The sequence below is a fragment of the Pan troglodytes genome, chromosome 16 (assembly GCF_028858775.2).
Source record: "Pan troglodytes isolate AG18354 chromosome 16, NHGRI_mPanTro3-v2.0_pri, whole genome shotgun sequence".
Classification (NCBI taxonomy): Eukaryota; Metazoa; Chordata; class Mammalia; order Primates; family Hominidae; genus Pan; species Pan troglodytes.
This window is the reverse complement of record NC_072414.2, coordinates 5,557,325-5,570,957: the sequence shown is the minus strand read 5'-3', so window position 1 is coordinate 5,570,957 and position 13,633 is coordinate 5,557,325. Positions and strand designations below refer to the sequence as shown.

The 13,633-nt window shown below is 35.6% G+C and overlaps 1 pseudogene; it reads left to right on the top strand.

Annotated features, from left to right (window-relative positions):
- The first annotated feature begins 87 nt into the window (after positions 1-87).
- LOC129137202 (ankyrin repeat domain-containing protein 18B-like) lies at positions 88-13,633 on the top strand (annotated as a pseudogene).

The following is a 13,633-nucleotide window of genomic DNA, read 5'->3' as shown; positions in this document are numbered from 1 at the left end:
AAAATCTTTTAACTTTAAGTTAAAACAGATACATTCTATAGTATGTAAATTATATTTCAACAAAGCTGTTTTAATAAAAAAAAGGAAAACCATGTTTACTGTACCAGCTTAGAAACGTGCCTCATTTCTAGGAAATAAAAGGTAGAGGTGAGAGATGATTTACTTTGAGAAAAGATATTGTGTCACCTATGAAATTTTATTAGGCACAGAGTCATATTTTAAGGTAGATAGTTCTGTACTGCTGAAATAATAATTTTAATGACTTTATGTTGCCACATGTTAAGACCATAATGTAAGTATAAGTGGAAATGTTTACACCTGAAATGAGTATTTTCAAATTAAAATTTAATTGATTTTCTTTGACACTTAATTCTAGATTTCCCAGATGAACTGAAGTGTATTGCTGTGTCTTGTAATACCTTGCTTTAAGTAGCTTTTTATGTATTTTAGTTGGTATATCTTTGTTATTAATCATATTAATTTAACAAATCTGAAAATATGTCAAATTACATATTTTTATGACTATGTAATGTTTTAAAGGCACCTACTTGTTATAAAATAATAATTTAGGATACATGTGGTAATATTTAGCAAAACTGTATTTGGTTTAGTCTTCCCACTGGTATTTATCATTTACTTTGAATATTTATATTAATAATTAGCTCCTAATTTTTATTTCAAGGCTCAATGACTATCATTGGAATATAATTTTGTTCAGTACAAAGATACTTGTAGCTGCCTGTGATTTATGAGTAAGGCATTAGATCCCTATTTTCAGACTGAGGGGTGGCAGGCTTCACGTACAGTGGGAATGGAGTAATTACAGGAGGGAGTTGTGGGAGCTTTGAAGTCAGAGAGGGAGGTAGAGACCTGTTTACCTAGGACCTCAAAGGCCATTGGAATTTTACTTTTATTCTGAGATAGGAATCTGTTGGAAGGATTTGAACAGGTGATTGAATATGTCAGGAACTTTGAGGTTGAGTTGAGCTTCTAAGATGATTGAATGGTGGGATGAATCTGTTATGTAAGTAAGAGAATACCAACTTGGCAGGAAGAGAACATATTGTGCATCCCTCACTGAATTCAGTAATAAATACAAATGTGTACATGTGATTAAAAGAAGGTGAATTGATATGTGTGGTGATAATTTTCAAAGTAGGTATGTTAGAGTTAAATATTATTAACATAATTTAATAATAAGGCAATTTATAAAATCAGTAACAAAAATATTTTCTCAGGAGGTTGTGAGACAACTTCAACAAGAAGCGGCTCACAGCCTAAAAAAATTAACTATGTTAGAGTCTCCACTGGAAGGTATATCACATTATCACATTAATTTGGATGAGACACAGGTCCCAAAGAAGAAATTATTTCAAGTGGAAAGTCAAGTATGTATGGAACTTAGCATGTCAACTGTTATTCTGTAGCTAGTTGAATTACATAACATGTTTTAGGATACTAATTATGGCAGAAGCTTGATTTTTTATTTTCATTACAATGAATTATTTCCATTTTACTATCTCTATAATGTACTTATTTTTTTATATAGTGACTTTCATTTTACCATTTTGAAAAACCATTGCATACCTTTTCTCTTACAATATGTACCCTTGGAAAAGTTGAGAATTATACATCATTCCTCATAGAAAACTGACTTTTGTCCGTTAAAACAGTATTTTTAAGTAATTTTTGTATTGCTCTGATGAGGCAGGCCAGATTAAATCAGAGAAGAATGTTTCATGGAATGTTCCAGAAAATTGTCTTATTTCTTCACTTTTGTGAGTGGACACAGAATCTGTGTCTATTTATTTCACAGATTCTAGGTTAACTTGTACAGAAAGGCCATTATACTATTCTTTTAAAAGTGCATGTTTTAGGTTAATTTACAAACTATTTGAAAAGTTAGGCATTTTCTTTATCTTTTATTTAAAATATACTATAAAACTGTGGAAATATTTAAATTTGAGATAACATGTACATCAAAAATTGAGAGTTGAGAAAATTATCTTGATCCTGCCTTTGGATTTTAAAAACAGTTTCACTGAGATATCATTCACATTTCAGAGAGTTCAACTATTTAAAATGTACAACTCAGTATCTATTAGTATATTCACAGCATTTTCATCACCCTGAAAAGCAACCCCACATCTCCTAGGCATGACTGCAGCCTTCCTCCATGTCCCTCCACCTACCTCTGTTGTAGGCAACCACCATCTATCTCCTTTTGTCTCCATATGTTTGCCTGTTCTGCTTATTTCATATACATAGAATTAATTATACAATACGTAGTCCTTTGTGACTGGCTTTTTCACTTAGCATAATGTTTTCAGAATTCACTTAGCATAATGTTTTAGCACACATTGGTAGTTTATTTCTTCTTATAGTTAAATGATATTCTATTCCATGGCTATACTGGTTTTCCATTCATTCATCCGTTGATGGACCTTTAGGTTAGTTTCCACTTTTTAGCTCTTATGAAAAATGCTGCTGTGAACATTCTCTTACAGGTTATTATGTGGACACGGGTTTTTATTTCTCTGCCATTGGACTTTATCCTCAGAGTTAATTGGGCAGATTTCAGCACTTGTCTTGCTCATGCTATTCTTTCTACCTTCTCAGTTTCTGTTCATCTAGCCTCATTCACTCAGACGTGGCAGACAATTTATTGTTTTCACGAAGTTTTCTCTGACTGTTCTCTCATTGACCTTATGTGTTAGCAATCATTGTCTAGTCTGTGCAGAAAAACTTAGTTCTTAATTTTACATGGCTTTTGTTTGTGGAAGATAATTTTCTTTCATTATAAATTTGCTTAATGGGGGAATAATATATAATATGTATGCCACCTATCCTTGCATACATTGAAAATATTTTAGCTTAGAAGTTTGTAGCATACAATTCAATACTTTATACCATACCAATTATTTCTTCTCTGAGACCTTGACACAGTAAGGTTTATATTCTAAGTGTGTTTTTAGCAATTATATATCAAATCTAAACCAATTAGTTTAATACAGGAACTTGTTAAATCACATATTTATGTTTTTCTCTCTATGAAAAAGAATCTAAATTGGCCTTTTTTCACTATGCAGCAGAACTGTATTTCTGGACTGCTACCAGTTTGTCAGCTGAACAGTTCTGGGTGCAGCTTGTCCGATGACGGATAGCACAGCACCTCAATCTGAGTGCTCAGCAGAGTGCTTGTGAAGGCAGCACCACAGCAACAGTTGCTCAGAGGGAACGGATTCAGGAGCCTTGATTTAGCAATAGAGTCCAGGGTTTTCAGCTCAGTGTCTTTAGCCTGTCTCTGCTGGTCATGTCAGTTATGTACTATTCAATCCAGGAGGTGCTGTTTACATTGTAGTACATACATAGTCATTGCCTAATGAGTCATACAGAGAGAAAAGTAAGTTATAAATTATGTCCCCCATTTGCTGCAACTCTCAGTGGTAAGAATGATTCAGTGCAGCTATAGGAGAGTACTTCCATTGGCATGCCACCTGCCTAAAATACACAATTTTATTAAGATATACAATAAAATTATTATGCTAATAGCAAATATTTTATGTAGCTCACTATGTTCCATGTAGTCTTCTAAGTGTTTCATGTTAGTCCCCAGTTAAACACCTGGTTTTGGAAGGCTGAAGCAGGAGGATCGTTTGAGCCCATGAGTTTGAGACCAGCCAGAGAAATATAGTGAGACCCTGTCTCAAAAAAAAAAAAAAAAAATTAAACACTTATCTGAGGCATGGTGGTGCACGCCTGTAGTCCCAGCTACATTGGGAGGCCGTGGTAGGAGGGTCGTTTGAGCTTGGAATATTGAGGCTGTAGTGAACAGTGATCAAGCCACTGCGCTCCAGGCTGGGTAACAGAGGGAGACTCTGTCTCATAAATAAAACGTTTTGTATAGATTCCCATAGAAGTGAGTTAGACATCAGTCATAGAATTATTAGCTACTTTGATGTCTACCTTGGGAGTAAAACATATAATTAGGGGCAGCGTTAAACCATCTCAATCAATAGCCTCCAACTTCTCGAGAAGGTTCTTATTTCATGAATTTCTAAACAAGTGACTACCTGGATTAAGACATTTGGTGGACACCATTTGGAGATGAAGAAACTTGAGTGAGAAGAAGGGAGATCTCTACTTACTGAAGCTTCCCAATGACATAGTTAAGTGTCCCCCAAAAGAAACTTTAGAACAAGACTTTCATCATGCCATATCTCTATGGAAAAGGAATTTCTTTAAAAGAAAACAAAGGCAAACAATTGATAATATGATTCTCCTGGGAAAGTTTTCATCATAAAAGAAAAAGAGGGCTGGGTGCCGTGGCTCACGTCTGTAATCCCAACACTTTGGGAGGCTGAGGTGCGTGGACTACCTGAGGTCAGCAGTTCAAAAACAGCCTGGCCAACATGGTGAAACCCTGTCTCTACTGAAAATACAAAAATTAGCCAGGTGTGGTGGTGTGCACCTGTAGTCCCAGCTACTTGGGAGGCCGAGGCAGGAGAATCACTTGAACCCAGGAGGTGGAAGTTGCAGTAAGCCGAGATGGTGCCACTGCACTCCAGCCTGGATGACACAGTGTGACTCCATCTCAAAAAAAAGAAAAAAAGAAAAACAAAAAAGGGACAAAGTATACTGGTCCAAAAAAGAAGAAAGCAAGAAAAAAAGGACAAAGTATACTGGTTAGTATCATAACAGTGAGATAGTCCCCCTTTGAGATTAGAAAATAACAGTATACTCAAAGTAACATTAATGAGAACCAACATAAAATAGACAACATTCACTATCTACAAAAGTAATCTGCACCAATTAGCAATGTATGAGCATGTGGCTGAGAATATTTTCTATAATATGTGTACTAGAAGGAAGAGACCTCAAGAAAATGGTCAGAGCTGGAAATGTAGATTTGGGAATCTAGGTCAAAGTTTTGAGATTTTAGGAGTCCTGAGAGAATTTAAAAAGACAAATAGCCACCAGGCATGGTGGCCACATATGTAATCCCAGCACTTTGGGAGGCCAAGGCAGGAAGATCATGGGGTCAGGAGTTCAAGACCAGTCTGGCCAACAAGTTTCTTATATAGGTAAACGTGTTCCATGATGGTTTGCTGCACCTATCAATCCATCACCTAGATATTAAGCCCTGTGGGCATTAGTTATTGATCTTGATGCTCTCCCTCCTGACCCCAACAGGCCCCAGTGTTTGTTGTTCCCCTCCCCGAGTCCATGTGTTCTTATCGTTCAGCTCTCACTTATAAGTGAGAAGATGCAGTGTTTGGTTTTTTCTTCCTGCATTAGTTTGCTGAAGATATCAGCTTCGGGTTCATCCATATCCCTGCAAAGAGCATGATCTCATTCATTTTTATGACTCCATAGTATTCCATGGTGTATATATACCACAATTTCTTTATCCCATTATCACTGATAATGTCCATCTGGGTTGATTCCATGTCTTTACTATTGTGAATAGTGCTGCAGTGAACATGCAAATGCATGTATCTTTATAATAGAATAATTTATATTCCAACGTATGGTAATTTTAAATCAGTTTTGGTATTAAAAATCATGCATTTTGGAAAATATTGATAATGGAAAAATCCAAATTCTGCCAAAATATGTTGAGAAAATAGAGGGTAAATATATCTTTTCAAACTTTAAATGCCTCAGGCTCTTAGTTAATCTTCCCCAGATCTGGGAAGACCTAGAAGGGGAGAGATTGGGCTACCTTAATGAGGGCCATTTCAATCTCTTGGCCCTGCAGCAGCCATTTCAAAATATGTCAAAAAATATATTTGGGGGTAAAATATTTTGATTTCCTTCAGCTTCTTCTCTCTGTGATGCTGCACCAGAATCAGATTAGAAAGGAAGCCACATTATAAGTGTTAATAAAACCCATCTGATGAGATTTGATAATTTGAAGGGTGTGTTTCCCAGACCCTTTAGATAGAAATTTTGGCCAAAGAAAACAAGGTCTTATTCCTCTATATAAATCTGTCAGTGCTTTAAGCAGTGAAAGAAAGATTTTTCATTTAATTTTACAGACTTGATACTAATGAAAAGGATAGCTTGTAAAATATAAATCTCTTTTTCTATAAAAAGGACATGTTGTTGATTCTCTTAGACCTTGAACCCTGGCCAGTGATTTGAAACCAAGCAGTACCTATCTCCAGATCTCTAGTACCAAATTAATTTGGGGTGGGGGGTAACAGGTTTATTGAGAAATAATGAACACGCCATGCAATTCACTCATTTAAAGTATAGAATTCATTAACTTTAGTATTTTCAGAGAGTTATGCCGTCATCATTACAATTAATTTTAGAACATTTTCATCACCCTAAAAACAAACCCCACATCATTTAGCCATCTTCACTAGTTTTCCCTTCCTCCCTCAGCCCTAGGGAACCACCCACCTTCTTTGTATAGATTTGCCTATAAACCTCTGAAATAAAAAGCAAGTGGTCTGCTGGGACTGGCTTATTTCACTTAGCATAATTTTTCATGCTGCATCTGTGCTGTAGCAGGTATTGATGCCGGGTTTTTCTCCTTAGTTCAGCTACATCTGGGTTCTTCTCTCGTGACCAGGAAAAATTAAGCATGCAGACACATTGAGGAGGGCAGAATTTATTATGTGAAAGGACAGCTCTCAGCAAAGAGAGGGGTCCTGCAAAGAGGTTTCCACCTCACAATTGAATACCAGGATCACATGAGCTGAAGCGGCCAGGCTCCTCCTCTGCATAAGGCGTGAATTCCTGGTGACTCCACCCCATCCCCCCACTGCATGTGGGCCTCCGGTCTGCTGCGGGCATGTCCAGGCAAGACAAGTCCAGGTTCCCTTATCTGCACATAACATCTGGTGTAAACACTTGTGGGGCTGGTTGGAGATTCTCCGGGACCCTTCCGTATCTGCCTAGGCATTTTGCTGTCTCCTCCTAACACGGTATCTGTACTTAATTTCTTCTTATTGCTGAGTAATATTCCATTGTATGGATATATCAAACATTTTATTTATCCATTCGCCAGGTGATGGACCTTCGGGTTCTCTCCCACCCAAAGGTGACAGACGTTCTGGTTCTTTCCACTTTTTGACTCCTATTAATAATGCTGCTGTAAACATTTATGTATGAGTTTTTGTGCTTGCGTATGTTTTTATTTTTCTGGAGTATATACCTATGACTGGAATTTCTGGGTCATATGGTAACTTCATGCTTAACCTTTTAAGTAGCTGCCAGTTTGTTTTCCAAAGTGGCTGCATCACTTTACATTCCCAGAAGCATTAGATAAGGGTTTTAATTTCCTTACATTTTTCCTAACACTTACTCTTTTCTCTTGAACAAACATTTTATCCTGTGGTGTGAAGTGATACCACCTGTGGTTTTGATTTACATTTTCCTAATGACTAATTACATTAAGCATCTATTAATGTGCGTATCCATCCTTATATCTTCTTTGCAGATGTATCTATTCAAAATCTTTGCCCATTTTTAAAAATTGGGTTATCTCATTGTTTATTAATTGCAAGAGTTATTTATATTTCCTATATATGTAAGTCCTTTATCAGATATACGCTTTTCAAATACTTTCTTCTACTTGGAGTCTTACCTTTTCACTTCTTGATGCTGTCTTCCCAGGCACAGCAGTTTTCAATTTTGAAGTCCATTGAATCCATTTTTCCTTTGGAGTCATAGCTAAGAAAACACTGCCAAATGCAGTCACAAAGATTTATGCCAGTATTTTCTTCTGAAGGTTTTATAGTTTTAGCTGTTAGAGTTAACTGTTTTATTTTGAATTAATTTTTAAATAAGATATTTGGTCAAACTTTATTTCTTTTTTGCATATGGACACCCAGTTGTCCCAGCACCATTTGTTGAAAAGACTATTCTTTTCCCATTTTGTTCTTTTGTTAAGCTTGTATAAAAGCAATTGACTTTAAATGTGCAGGTTTATTTTTAGATTATCAGTTCTTAGCTTGTTTATGTCTATTCCTATGTCAAGGCCCAATCGAATTGAATGAGAAGTTTTTTATCAATCATGTTGCATATTACCAGTTGTCTTATGTCATAATAAAAATTAAATTTAGTGGAATATCTGTAACTTCACCTTTTGTGTCACAAAGGAGTCTCTTGCCAGCTTATACCTTACTTACTCTAAGACGTGATCAGAAGCCAGGCTTACAAGACACACTTAATTTCTTTTCTTCTCCATTCAAACCTTTAGTCTCTTTTCCATTGCCTCCCACTATAGTTATATTTTCAGTAAGTTTTGGTCACAGGATCTGCTGACATAGTCTAATATTTAGTGCATTATGTTTTACTAACTCATTATGATTCATAGAACCTTCCATAGATGTTTACCATCTAGGAAGGAGAAGTTTAAGTCTGAGCCGCCAGCTTTCCTCAGTGGAAATCAAGTGAAGTCATCATCTTGCAGTTTACAGAACCTCTTTCCACCTGGCAGCTGGTTCTCTTGGGTAGCACTGTGGCTAATCCTTTTCTTAGTGCAGATCTTGCATTCTCAGAAACCACAGTTCCCTTTATTGACCTCCTTTTACTGAAACAGAGATGCACAGCTCTGCTTTCTAGCTCAGTAGAGGATTCTTGGAATAAAAAGATTAACTCATTCCAAGAAAAAGTCTTAGGAGTGCAGCACTTCAAAATCAGGTAACGTTCAGGCAATTTATCAGAGACCATAGTATATTAGTATTTTGACTTTCAAAATTTCAGAGCCAAGTTGTGTGCTACAGAGAAGCATTGTGGCATAACATAGAGATGGGATGGTCTTAACTTCTCCATACGAACAAGCTTGGAATAAGGTAAAGGAGAAATTGCATTTGATGTCTTAACACTCAAAACACACTATGTTTATTTTACTTCTGTGAAGAATAAAAATCATTCCATAATATTCTCCTTATTTCCTCACTTAGAAAAGAAAATGAAAATTGAATACTAGATTGATTAATAAATACTCAAAACTTCTTCTTTTAGAATTTTAGTTAATTGAAATCAGGTAAATGTCTGATTTGGGCTATGTCACCAAGTATTTCTAGTTGTTTTTCAAATCATACATCTTCTTGCTTCCCAGTCTTATTTCCTAACTTGAGGGGAAATTGTAAGGAGACACCCTTGCCTTGTTAACAGAGTCCATAATTGAAGGAGTTTGAGGAAAATTTCCTCCTCAGCCGCTTATGTCTCTCTCCTGGTTATCTGCTGCTTCTCAATAATGTTTGACATCAATAAATAAATCTCAACATTTATTAGATCCTACTTTAAAGGAGACTTTTCTGCTGCATAAGTTATGTTTCCTGTTGTCTCTTTTTAAAAGTTATTTTTCTAACAATTACCCAGAGTCTTGTGGCTTGAAAGAAAAACATTTATTTTGTTCATGAACCTGTGGTTTGGGAAAAACTTGGCCAGGACAGCTTGTCTCTGCTCCCTTCAGCTTCCCTAGGAACAGCTGATCAGTTGGGGAAATGGAATCCTCTGAAGCTTTGGTCACCCACGTGTTTGATGGTTGATGCTGGCCATCGGCTGTAAACTTGGTTGGGACAGGAAGCATAAACACTGACACAGGCACTTTCAGGCTCTCTTTGTGGCCTGATGTCTCTCACAATTGGGGCTGGGTTCCAAGGGAAAACAGTCTGAGATAGGGAAGCCACATGATATCCCTTTCACTACATTCTACTCATTAGAAGGAAGTCAGTAAGGCTGGCCCATATTCTGTTTTTTAAATGGGATGAATGTAGCTTCTCTTGTTTTAATTGACACATATATACATAATTATGGGCTATAGAGTGATATTTTTATACATGTATATAGTGTGTAATGATCAAGCTAACTAGCACATTTACTACTTCAACCATTTTTCATTTCTTTGAATTGTGAACATTCAAAATCTTCTGGCTTTTTAAAAATATACAATTAATCATAGTTAACCATATTCACCCTACAATGCCACAGAACAGCAGAACTCATTCCTCTTATCTAACTGTAATTCTGTATCCATTAACCAGCCTCCCCTCCCCTACTTCTATGAGTTTCTTTTTGTTGTTAAGAGACAGGGTTTTGCTAGTGTAGTCTGGGCTCTGGGCAACTGTAGTCACCCAGACTGGAGACAGTGGTTTGATCATAGTTCACTGCAGCCTCAAACTCTTGGGACCATGTGATCCTCACACTTCAGCCTCCTGAAGAGCTGGGATTATGGGCATGCACCATTGCACCTGTCTGATTTTTTACTTTGTGGAGATATCTCCCTATGTTGCCCAGGGTGCTCTGGAACTTTTGGCCTCAAATGATTCTCCTGCCTTGATCTTACAAAGTGCTAGGAAATTACAGGCATCAGGCATATTGCCCAGCCCTCAATTTTCCTTTAGCTCCCACACATGAGTAATAATGTGCAGTATTTATCTTTCTGTGTCTGCACTTAACATCCCTCAGACTGATCCACGTGGCCACGAATAACAGGATTTAATTCCTTTATACGGTGAATAGTATTCCATTGAGTTTGTGTGCCACAGTTTTTCGTCCATTCATTTGGTGATGGACATGTAGGTTGATTCCATACACAAGCTGTTGTGAATAATGCTACAGTAAACATATGAGGACAGATATCCTTTTGATCTATTGTTTTCTTTTCTATTGCCTGAATACCCAGTAGTGGGGTGGCTAGATCCCTCGGCAGTCCCGTTATTAGTTTTTTTGAGAAAACCTCATGTTGTTCTCTATAGTGGCTGCACTGATTTACCTTCCCACCAACAGCATGTAAGTGTTTACTGTTCTCTGGAGCGTCATCAGCATTTTTTTTTTGTCTTTTCAATGATAGCAATTTATTCAAATTGAAGCAAGATTATATCACATTGTAGATTTGATTTGTATTTCCCTGAGGATTAGTGATACTGAGCATTTTAAAATTTATTTATTGGCTATTTGTATTTCTTTTTCTAAAAAAAGTATGGTTAGATATTTTGCCCAATTTTAAACTCTGATTTTTTTTTTTTTTTACTGTGAAGTTGTTTGAGTTTTTTTGTATATTTTGTATATTAGTCCCTTATTAGATGAATAGCTTGACAGTATTTTCTCCCATTCTGCAGGTTTTCTCTTCACTCAGTTGTTTGCCTGACAGAAGCTCTTTAGCTTAATGTAGTGTCATTTGTCTATGATTTGTTGTTTGCCTATGCTTCTCATCTCTTACCCATAAAAATCTTTGTGCAGACTAATGTCCTCAAGCATTTTCCCTATATTTACTTAGAGTAGTTTGATAATTTTGGGCCTTACAATTCAGTCTTCAATCGATTCTGAGTTTATGTTGTTATATGGTGTTGCATAGGAAGCTAGTATCATTCTTCTCCATATGGATATTTAGTTTTCCCAGTGTCATTCATTTGAAGAGGCTGTCCTTTCCCCAGCGTATGTTCTTGGCATGTTCGTCCAAAATCAGTTGGCTGGAAATATGTGGATTTATTTCTGGGTACCGTATTCTATGGCCTTTACCCCAAGAATCATTACTTCTTAAAATGCAACTCAAATTAGCATGAAACATTTGCAGTTTAAGGAAAGGCTTATAGCATCAGAGTCCTTAATCATAGATTTCATTATTTTGTGTTTTTTTTTTTTTTTGAGATAGGGTCTTTGTCTGTCATCCAGGCAGAAGTGCAGTGATAATAATTCACTGCAGCCCTGAACTCTGGGTACAAGCCATACTTTTGCCTCAGTATCCCAACTAGCTGGGTCTACAGGCATGAGCCACCATGCCCGGGTAATTAAAAAAAAATTTTTTTTGTAGAGATGGGGGTCTCACTATGTTGCTCTGGCTGATCTCAAATTCCTGGCCTCAAGTGATCTTTCTGCCACAGCTTTTTAAAGTGCTAGGATTACAGGCATGAGCCACCATGCCTAATATAGAGTGTAATATTATTTTCAAAGTCTTATTCCTAGACCCATTTATTGACTTTGCCTAAATAACTCAATATGATATCTCTGAAACTTTTTTTGACATACTGTGGGGAATGATAATGAAGGAAGGGGGTTAGACACTTTTTACTAGGAGATAACTTTGTGCCATTTAAGGAGGAACAAAAATGAATTATCAGAAAAATAAAAGTAAAATGAAGTACAAAAATTCTGTGGCAAAGATGATGATAGTAAAGAATATATTTTTATGACTCATGGTAGCTTTAACTTTGTTCTTAAAATTCTGAGTAATTTAAGGGTTCACATTTGAAGAATCTGCTGCATTACAGATAACATTTTATTGCAAGTAAATGCATTTCAAAATTTGCTATTGGTTTTGTATTAGATTATCCTCACCCTACTTCATTATCAAGCTATACTATCTTATTCATGCAGTTTGATGATCCTATGGCGGAGAAGGAAGCTGTATCTTCAAAATGTGTCAATTTGGCTAAAGAGAATCAAGTTTTTCAACAGGAGATATTATCTATGAAAAAAATACAACAGGAATGTGAAAAACTTGAGGAGCAAAAAAAGATGTTGGAAGAAGAAATATTAAATCTTAAGACACATATGGAAAACAGTATGGTAGAACTTAGTAAACTACAAGAATATAAATCAGAGCTAGATGAAAGGGCAATGCAGGCAGTAGAAAAATTAGAAGAAATCCATTTACAGGTGAGTTGTTTAAATCAGGTAAGTTTACTTGTAATGTGCTTTCATTTATTTCACTGCAAATTATATTTTGGAGATATATATATATATATATATATATATATATATATATATATATATATATATACATACATACATACAGAGAGAGAGAGAGAGAGAGAGAGAGAGAGTTTCCTCTGCCTCTCTTGTAGCAATCTGCTTTGTAGAGTTCTAGAAAAAAATGGTATCTGTTTTTTCTTTTAAATATTTAAATTTCCATTATTATTATAACAAAATCAATCTTTCAGAGTAATGATTCTCATTATGGAGTCATTTGATGATTAAGACCAGTTGGCATAGGAAAAAATTGTGATTTAGAAATTATGTGATAATTATGAATTGGTCTTAAGCTACAGTGTTCATTGATCACTTTTTAAAATTATGAATGGATTCTATTACTTTTGATATGACCAGATTACATTAATACTAGCATAATTATGATTTCAAATTTTTACAAATCAGACTTAATTCTGAATTCAGTTATTAGTTTTGATATTGCTGAAATATTTTAAACTTCAGCCTCTTTTTTAACATATTAAAAATACTCTTTGAATCACTGACTCAAAATGAAAGGCAACAAACATAATAATTAGGTTATAATTGTTTTAAAAGTGTATTCTTTTCCTCTGTTTTAGGAACAAGCACAATATAAAAAACAATTAGAGCAGTTAAACGAGGATATAATACAGCTTCACTAAATAAGAAGGAACTCACACTTAAAGATGTGGAATGTAAATTCTACAAAATGAAAACTGCTTATGAAGAGGTTACAACTGAGTTAGAAGAATGTAAGGAAGCCTTTGCAGCAGCGTTGAAAGCTAACAATTCCATGTCAAAAAAATTAACTAAGTCAAAACATACACTCATAGAAAATGAATTAAGCTCATTAATTTGTTTCAAAAACATAATTTTTAGTGAGATGGCTTCAGGAGATTAGAAGGAAGTGAATGCTAATTTCACAATGTAATTTTGAAAA